This window comes from Scylla paramamosain, chromosome 44 (assembly GCF_035594125.1).
Source record: "Scylla paramamosain isolate STU-SP2022 chromosome 44, ASM3559412v1, whole genome shotgun sequence".
Taxonomy (NCBI): domain Eukaryota; kingdom Metazoa; phylum Arthropoda; class Malacostraca; order Decapoda; family Portunidae; genus Scylla; species Scylla paramamosain.
Window position 1 is genome coordinate 4,719,083 of NC_087194.1, and position 8,432 is coordinate 4,727,514.

Consider the following 8,432-nt stretch of genomic DNA (forward strand, 5'->3'; position numbering starts at 1 on the left):
CTTAAAAAACCGTGTCACTTTGGCCTGTATTAAAAAATGCTCCGTTCTCCCGCCACACCCATTTCCAAATGCTACAGAGATGATTAGCCGAGTGTTTCTACTGCTAATACCGCAGAAATCTTGTTAATCTATCAATAAAACCATAGAAATACCTTTAAAAACCCGTATCACTTCAACTAGAGCCTTTAGAGTGTAGTAGAGGTGCAGCACTGAAGTGTTTCATAAAGGGGTCCTATGTCCGGTCTAGACTGGTGTGTGGCCGTCGATCGGCACGCACCGCACTGCTCCGCTGCCTATGTATGGTGTGTGCCGCGGCGGTTACTAATACTCTGCTGGACCTGGCCTTGCCTCATTTGATGTCTCTGTACATGGTGCTTGGTGCTTTATCTTCTACTACTGCTACCTGTATTACTGCTATTTCTGCTACTACTACTATTACTACTATCACTGCACATCACCCCACACACACGCACACATTTTGAAAAGCTTTGCTCTCTCACCACAACAGTTTTTAAAGGCCACAAGGATCATTAGCTGGGTTGTCAAGAGTGTTTCCCCGTTAATAATGTAAGAACTTATTCTGTCACTAAAACCATAAAAAAAAAAAGAGAGAAAAGAAAAATAAAACACTCGTCACTCCATCTAGAGCCTTTGGAAAGTAGTGGAGGTGCTTCTTGAGGTGTTTCACAATGCGGCTCACGTGCGCCCTTCAAAATCCCAAGCTTGCTGTTGAATTTCCTCTAGGGAGCCGTGCGTGCCTTCCTAACCTCGTCCACAACGCCATGATGCATTGTATTGCTTCTCACTCTCTAGTAAAACCCGAGGTATTGAGTGTCATTCTCTTCATAATGCTGCTATAACAACAACAACAACAACTACTACTACTACTACTACTACTACTACTACTACTCTTACTACTACTACTACTACTACCATGCACACACACGCCTGTATCGCAAACAATTCTGTCATTCCAAAGCACAGGGTCTGCCTCCTCTCACCTGACACTCTTCACCTGAGCGTGATCACCAATACTCGTACAACTTTACAAACAATCAGGTCTCCATTATGTTTTTTTTTGTTTTTTTTTTTTCCTCCTCAACAGCAGTACTGAAAGAAGGAGTAAGGTTTCGTGTGTGTGTGTGTGTGTGTGTGTGTGTGTGTGTGTGTGTGTGTGTGTGTGTGTGTGTGTGTGCACGCGCCTGTCTCCGTGCATGCTCATACATATTTTACGAGCGATGTGCGTCTCCAGTAACCTAACCTAACCAAAGTTACCCTTCCTTACCTAACCTAACCTAATCTTACCTAACCTACCCATCCTTACCTAACCTAACCTAACTTTACCTAATCTAACCTTACCTAACGTAACCTAACCTAACTTTACCTAACCTAACCTAACCTAACCTAATCTTACCTAACCTTCCAGTCCTAACCTAACCTAACCTAACCTAACCTAACCTAACCTAATCTTACCTAACCTACCCATCCTTACCTAACCTAACCTAACTTTACCTAATCTAACCTTACCTAACGTAACCTAACCTAACTTTACCTAACCTAACCTAACCTAACCTAACCTAACCTAACCTAACTTTACCTAACTTAACCTAACCTAACCTAACCTAACAAAGATAACCCCCAAAAAATATCCTCATCCTCTTTTCCTCCTCCTCCTCTCTTTCCTCCCTCCCTTGCGTGTTCGGATTGAAATACCCTTTATGTGTGTGTGTGTGTGTGTGTGTGTGTGTGTGTGCGTGTGTATACTTGAGATCCTTGGCAGCCTAATATAACAGGTGTGCAGTGTGTCATGTCTTGTTATTAATTTTTACCTTGACTTCTCTCTGTAAACTTTTAATGACAGTGTTTGCCTTGGAGGTGATCTCAAGGCTCCTCCTCCTGCGTGCTTGCTGCTTTTGTTGTCCAAGGAGAGAGGGAAGAGTAGAATGACTGGGTAACTGGTTTGGTGGTTGGCTGGCCGGCTGGCTGGTTGGGTGGGTGGGTGGCTGGCTGGCTGGGTGGCTGGCTGGTTGGGTGGGTGGTTGGCCGGCTGGCTGGCTGGCTGGCTGGCTGGATGGGTGGGTCGGTGGGTGGTTGGCTGGGTGGGTGGGTGGGTGGCTGGCTGGCTGGGTGGCTGGATGGGTGGGTGGGTGGGTGGCTGGCTGGCTGGCTGACTGACTAGTTGGGTGGCTGACTGGCTAGCTGATTGATTGACTGGCTAGATGGCTGGCTGACTGACTGGCTGACTAACTATGTGACTATCTTCAAAGGCCACAGAGACGACCATCCCGGTTCTCAAGACTGTTCTCCAATAAATAACGTAAAAATCTAATTAACCTGTCCCTAGAACCGTAAAAGCACCCTTGAAAACCCATGCCACTTCAGGTACAGCCTTTGGAGTGTAGTGGGAAGGTGCGGCGCAGAGGTGCTTCAGAATACGGGCCAGTGACGCGGGAAGGGGGGGCGGGAAGACAGGTGGAAAAGACACAGTAGAAGCCACGCATGATTTCCATAAGTAGGTCGTGAGTTTGATGAGCTGGAAAGATAATAACACCTGTTACTCTCCAGTGGTAATGTTTTGTCGTCATGGAATATGGGGGAGGCGGAGTCAGACAGGAAGGGGAGTAGGTAAAGATTGGGAGAAGCTGGGAGAGGCTGGGAGAGGCAGGGAGAGGCAGATAAACGACAGAGAGAAGCTGAAAAAGACAGATGAAGACAGATAGAAGATTAGAGAAGCAGACAGAGATTGGGAGAGGTTGGGAGAGGTAGGGAGAGCCAGGGAGAGGCAGAAAAAAGGGCAAGGAGTAGCTAACAAGACAGATGAAGACAGACAGAGGATTGGAGAAGCAGATAGGGACTGGGAGAGGCATGGGAGAGGCTGGGAGAGGTAGGGAGAAGAACAGGGAAAGACTGGAAAAGAATGATAGAAAGACTGGAAAAGAATGACAGGGAAAGGAGTAGGAAAGTAGGTAGGGACTGAGAGAGGCAGAGAGAGGCTGTGGGGGGAGACTGGGAGAGGCTGGGGGAGCACAGGATGCATGCTTGGGTGCAAAGACGAGCCTTCAAGGTTTGTAAATTTCAAAAGTTATCAAGTGGAAAGGGAATGAAAGAAAGATAAAAAAAAAAAAAAACTCGAAGCAGCAAAATGACTGGAGTTAAGAATTGTATGGAGGAGGGGAAGAAAAAAAAAACATTGCAAAATAAGATCGAAAAGTGAGAGGAATGGGGAAAAAAATATATAAAAAAATGGGCAGGAAAAAAAAAGAAAGGTAAGAGGGAAGGGAAGAAAACATGAAATAGGTGAGAGGGAAAGAAATGAGTTAAAAAATGAAAGGGAAAGGAAAAAAAATGAGATAGAAAAGTTATTGGAATTGGGAAAATATACATAGAATGATGAGAGGAGGAAAAATCAGTAGAAAGGTAAGAGGAAAGGGGAAAAAACATGAAATAGGTGAGAGGGAAAGAAACAAAACGATATAAAATGTAAGAGAAAAGGAAGAAATAAGATTGGAAAGTGAGAGGAAAGGAAGAGAAAGAAAAAAAAAAGAGGTGAGAGGGAAGATAACTATGAAGAAGGTGAGAAGGAAGAAAATAATGTGAGAAAATACGAGAGAGAGAGAGAGAGAGAGAGAGAGAGAGAGAGAGAGAGAGAGAGAGAGAGAGAGAGAGAGAGAGAGAGAGAGAGAGAGAGAGAGAGAGAGAGAGAGAGAGAGAGAATAACCTTACCTTACCTAACCTAACCTAACTTAACCTAACCTTACCTTTTTCACGGTGGAAATAGAGAAGATGGAGAATTATTGCGGTGGAGTGAGCCGTAAATTTTGTATATCAGTTTTTTTGGGGGAAGGAAACCAAAATCATGTAGGGGAAAAATCGAAAAAAGTTAAACCAAGAATAAAAAAAGGAAAAATGAAAGAAAGGAAAACGTAACAGAACCAGACCATGACATGTAACACACACACACACACACACACACACACACACACACACACACACACACACACACACACACACACACACACGTGCCCCACATACAAACAATACTAATGGAGTGTGTGTGTGTGTGTGTGTGTGTGTGTGTGTGTAACTCTTATATAAATTTCTCTCTCTCTCTCTCTCTCTCTCTCTCTCTCTCTCTCTCTCTCTCTCTCTCTCTCTCTCTCTCTCTCTCTCTCTCTCTCTTTCTGCCTTTAATCCTGGCAGTAACAACAACAACAACAACAATAACAACAACAACAACAACAACAACAACAACAACAACAACAACTACGACTACTACTACTACTTTATTAATATATTTTTCATTAATTAAGCGTGGATCATCGTCCAATTAAGCCTGAAATGACTAACCTTTCTGAAACTAATTAATTTAACGACCTAATTACTTGGCAGAGGCGATTTGAATATTAATTAAGTGTGTGTGTGTTTGTGTGTGTGTTTACGATTGTGAATAGCACATTATCTGTTCTTTCAGTAATTCACAAGTGTTTTCATTCGTCCTCTGTCTATTACTTTTTAACAAGCTGTAGTGGAAGTTATTGGGAGGTCTTGAAGGGTGTTTTCATGATTCTAGTGACAGAGTAACAAGGCGTCTACATTGTTAGTAAAAAAAGAAACAGTAGAACCTGATTTTTTATTTTATTTTTGTATAATTTGAAAAAAAAAAAAGTCTGAGTGAGTGAAGCGTCGCCATCTGTATCAACACAAAACTTCGTGAATTATTTTTGTAAATGAAAGAAGCGAAGAAAAAACGCGGAGAAATTTTTTCCTAGTATATTTATAGGAGATTCAGGACCCCTCTCTCTCTCTCTCTCTCTCTCTCTCTCTCTCTCTCTCTCTCTCTCGGCGGGTTTTCCAACACTACACCAGCAAAATCCCAGGTACCAACAGGTATTCCAGGTAGTCGCGCCCTTAACTGGACGAGGCAGGTGAAAGCGCAGGCCTTGGTGTACCCTAGGCTGGCCACGTGTGTGTGTGTGTGTGTGTGTGTGTGTGTGTGTTTAGGGTTAATATACAGATCTCACCCAGTTTTATGTACATGTTTTTCTTTTTACTATTTTTTCTCTTTAAAATTTTAATCATTCCTTGTCAGTTACTTTTTTTCTACCTTTGATTTTATTATTTTTATTATTTTATCTCATATTTTATTTTATTATCTTTCTTTTTTTTATTTTTTTAATATATATATGTAACCAAGCGCCGTTGTGACCTTACTTGTGACCTTAGTTGCTGCTGCGCCATCCAGAGCATTTTCTTTTTTTAGTGACCACTTCATTACCCGAAGTTGCTGCTGGGATAGATAAGGGTTACGTTAGGGTAAGTTGGGTTAAGTTAGGTTACTGGTTCGGTAGATGAGGATTAAGTTAAGTTAGGTTAGTTAAGTTAGATTAGTTAAGTTACTGCTTGGGTAGGTTAGGTTAGGTAGGTTTGGTAGGGAAGGGTTCAGTGGGACAGGGAAGGAAAAGAACAGGAAAGGCTTGTGGTATCATGTTGTGTGTGTGTGTGTGTGTGTGTGTAGACAAGCAGACAAAGAAGCAACCGTGTATAATTTTGTATGTCCGTCCGTCTGTCTGTCTGTCTGCATTTCCACTACGTACTCGTATGTATGTATATATGTATGTATGTATGTATGTAAGGTAAAAAACAATGAAAGCTTAACCTTGTATATTTTTTGTCTCTGTCTGTCTGTCTGTATGTGTGTGTCTGTCTGTGTCTGCCTGTCTGCTTGTCTGTGTGCATATAGCAGGACAGATAACACACACACACACACACACACACACACACACTAAAAATAAATAAGCAAAATAAATAGACAGATAAATAGATAAAATAAAGCGCAGCGGTGTACCAAGATAGCACAACGCATCATCCTTTATGGCAGTTTTAGTAAATATATGGCATCACATTAACAAAGGAATTCCTACTTGCATTAATTCTTGGGCTGAGGGAAGCACGGACGACAGTTACCACGAAGCAGGAATACTGATCATCTCAAGGCCTTGCTGCGTAGAGAAGTAGTAAGAGAGTGAATGAGGGAATGGTACTTTAGTTAATGTCATACGCTGTGCATTTGTTAGTTTGCGTCCGCTACTCATGGTGGGCAAGCTCTAGTGAAAGTTGTTCGGGTTTTCAAGTGTGTTTTGATAATTCTAGTGATAGTTTAAGAGATTCTATTGGAAAACAACAACTACTACTACTACTACTACTACTACTACTACTACCATTATCTTTGTTCAATGTAGGAAAATAAAAGTAGTAATAGGAAAATAAAAGTAGTAGTCATACGGCAGTGAAGGAGGAAAAAGTGGCCAGGATAAGGTTGTGTGATTGCTTCAGTGTGATTTTTTCCCTTGCATTGCCTTGCTAGTAAACTGATAACGGTGTGTGTGTGTGTGTGTGTGTGTGTGTGTGTGTGTGTGTGTGTGTGTGTGTGTGGTTGTTCTTGTTGTTGTTAAGTTGTTGTTATTATTACTCTGATTACTGTATTATCAAATCATGAGCTTTTTTGTTGTTGTTGATGTTATTATTATTATTATTATTATTATTATTATTATTACTATTATTACTATTATTATATTAGTGTTATCATTATCGATAGTAGTTGTAGTAGTAGTAGTATTAGTAGTATTAGTAGCAGCAGCAGCAGCAGCAATACCACTATGCTACTACTATTACTACTACTTTTACCACTATCTTCACAGTGAGGGCGACGCGTCACCATGCATTCCCTGCTGGTGGTGATGGGGGTGGTCTGTGCCCTCGTGGTTCCCAGTGGCCAGGTGGTCTACCCCAGCCCCAATCCCCAGGAGACAGGTAAGGTCACTGAAAGATCAGGTATTTCATTTTACAAGGAGTCTCGTATTATGTGTTGAGTTTAATGTTTAGGAAAATTTTTGTTGTTGTTATTTTTCGTTTTTTTTTCATCTGAGTCTTGTGTTGCTGTTCGGCGAAATTTTGTTCGTTTAAGTTTTCTCTTGTTCAATGTTTGGCAAAGTTCTTTTTTATTTATTTATTTATTTACTTATTTCTTTTTTTTCATCTGAGTCTTGTTTTGTTTAATGTGCGGCTAAGTTTTGTTCGTTTAAGTTCTGTATAGCTTAAAGTTTACTATTACTAGAGTTTAAGGAAAATTTTGTTCAAAGTTTATCAAAAGCTTCTTGAAAGTTTATCATTATTGTTCAAAGTTTACTGAGGTCTCGTGGTCACTTGGTCACAGTGGCGCGGGGTGGTGGTCAGGCTCTGTTCCTCACCGGTCACGCTGACAAGGCTCACACGCACGTAAAGTTCACTTGGTCACATCACTGTGTGCTTATGCGGACTTCATTGTATCAGAGTAGAATAATGTGAAAGTAGTCTTATTTTTCGTTTTCAATTCAGCACATTAGGTCACAATCCTAGAATCACCCCAGTACACCCTAGAATCACCCCAAAACACCCTAGATCATCCCAAAACACCCTAGAATCACCACAAAACATCCTAGATCACCTCAAAACACCCTAGAATCACCCCATAACACCATAGATCACCCACAAAACATCCTAGATCACCCCAAAATACCCTAGAATCACCCCAAAATACCCTAGAACCACCCCCAAAACACCCTAGATCACCGCAAAACACCCTAGATCACCCCAAAACACCCTAGATCACCCTAAAACACCATAGAATCACCCAAAATGCCTTTAGCAGTCCTAAAACACCATAGAAGCACTACGAAACATCCTAACAATCCTGAAACATTAGGAACACTTCAAAAACCCATAGAAGCACCACAAACCTCCCTAGAATCTCCCCAAAATACCCTAAATCACTACAAAACACCCTAGAATAACCGAAAAACACCCTAGATCACAACCAAAGCGTCCTACAATCACCAGAAAACACCCTAGATCATCCCTAGAATCACCATATACCCTAGAAGCACCGAAGACTTTACTAGACTCATTGAAAAATACCCCAGATAACACCAAATCACCTTAGAATCATCAGAAAACACCCTAGATTATCCCCAAAACACTTAGAATCATCAGAAAACACCCTAGATTATCCCCAAAACACTTAGAATCACCGGAAAAAACTTTGAAGCACCACAAATATCCCTAGAATTACCGCAAAGCACCTTAGACTCGCCAAAAGAGCACTCTAGGTGGTCCTAAAATCCAAAAGACATCCTAAATTATCCTAAAACACATTTAAATCACCCTGAATTACCTTAAGAATCCTGTAACATACTTTAATTATCCCAAACTTCCAAAACAACCAGAACAACTTCAGCAACACTCTAACACACTCTACATAGCCTTGGAACACGTGCTAACAAAGGAGCATTCGCAGAAACTTCCTTCTGGATGGACCACGGGCGCCGGGAACTGACGGAGGCGCTGCAGCAGACACCGAACAACAACAAGGCTAAGAATGTCATCCTCTTCCTTGG

The 8,432-nt window shown here is 41.5% G+C and overlaps 1 pseudogene; it reads left to right on the forward strand.

Annotated features, from left to right (window-relative positions):
• LOC135093863 (alkaline phosphatase-like) overlaps positions 1-8,432 on the forward strand; it is a 38,304-nt pseudogene that overhangs the window by 19,314 nt on the left and 10,558 nt on the right.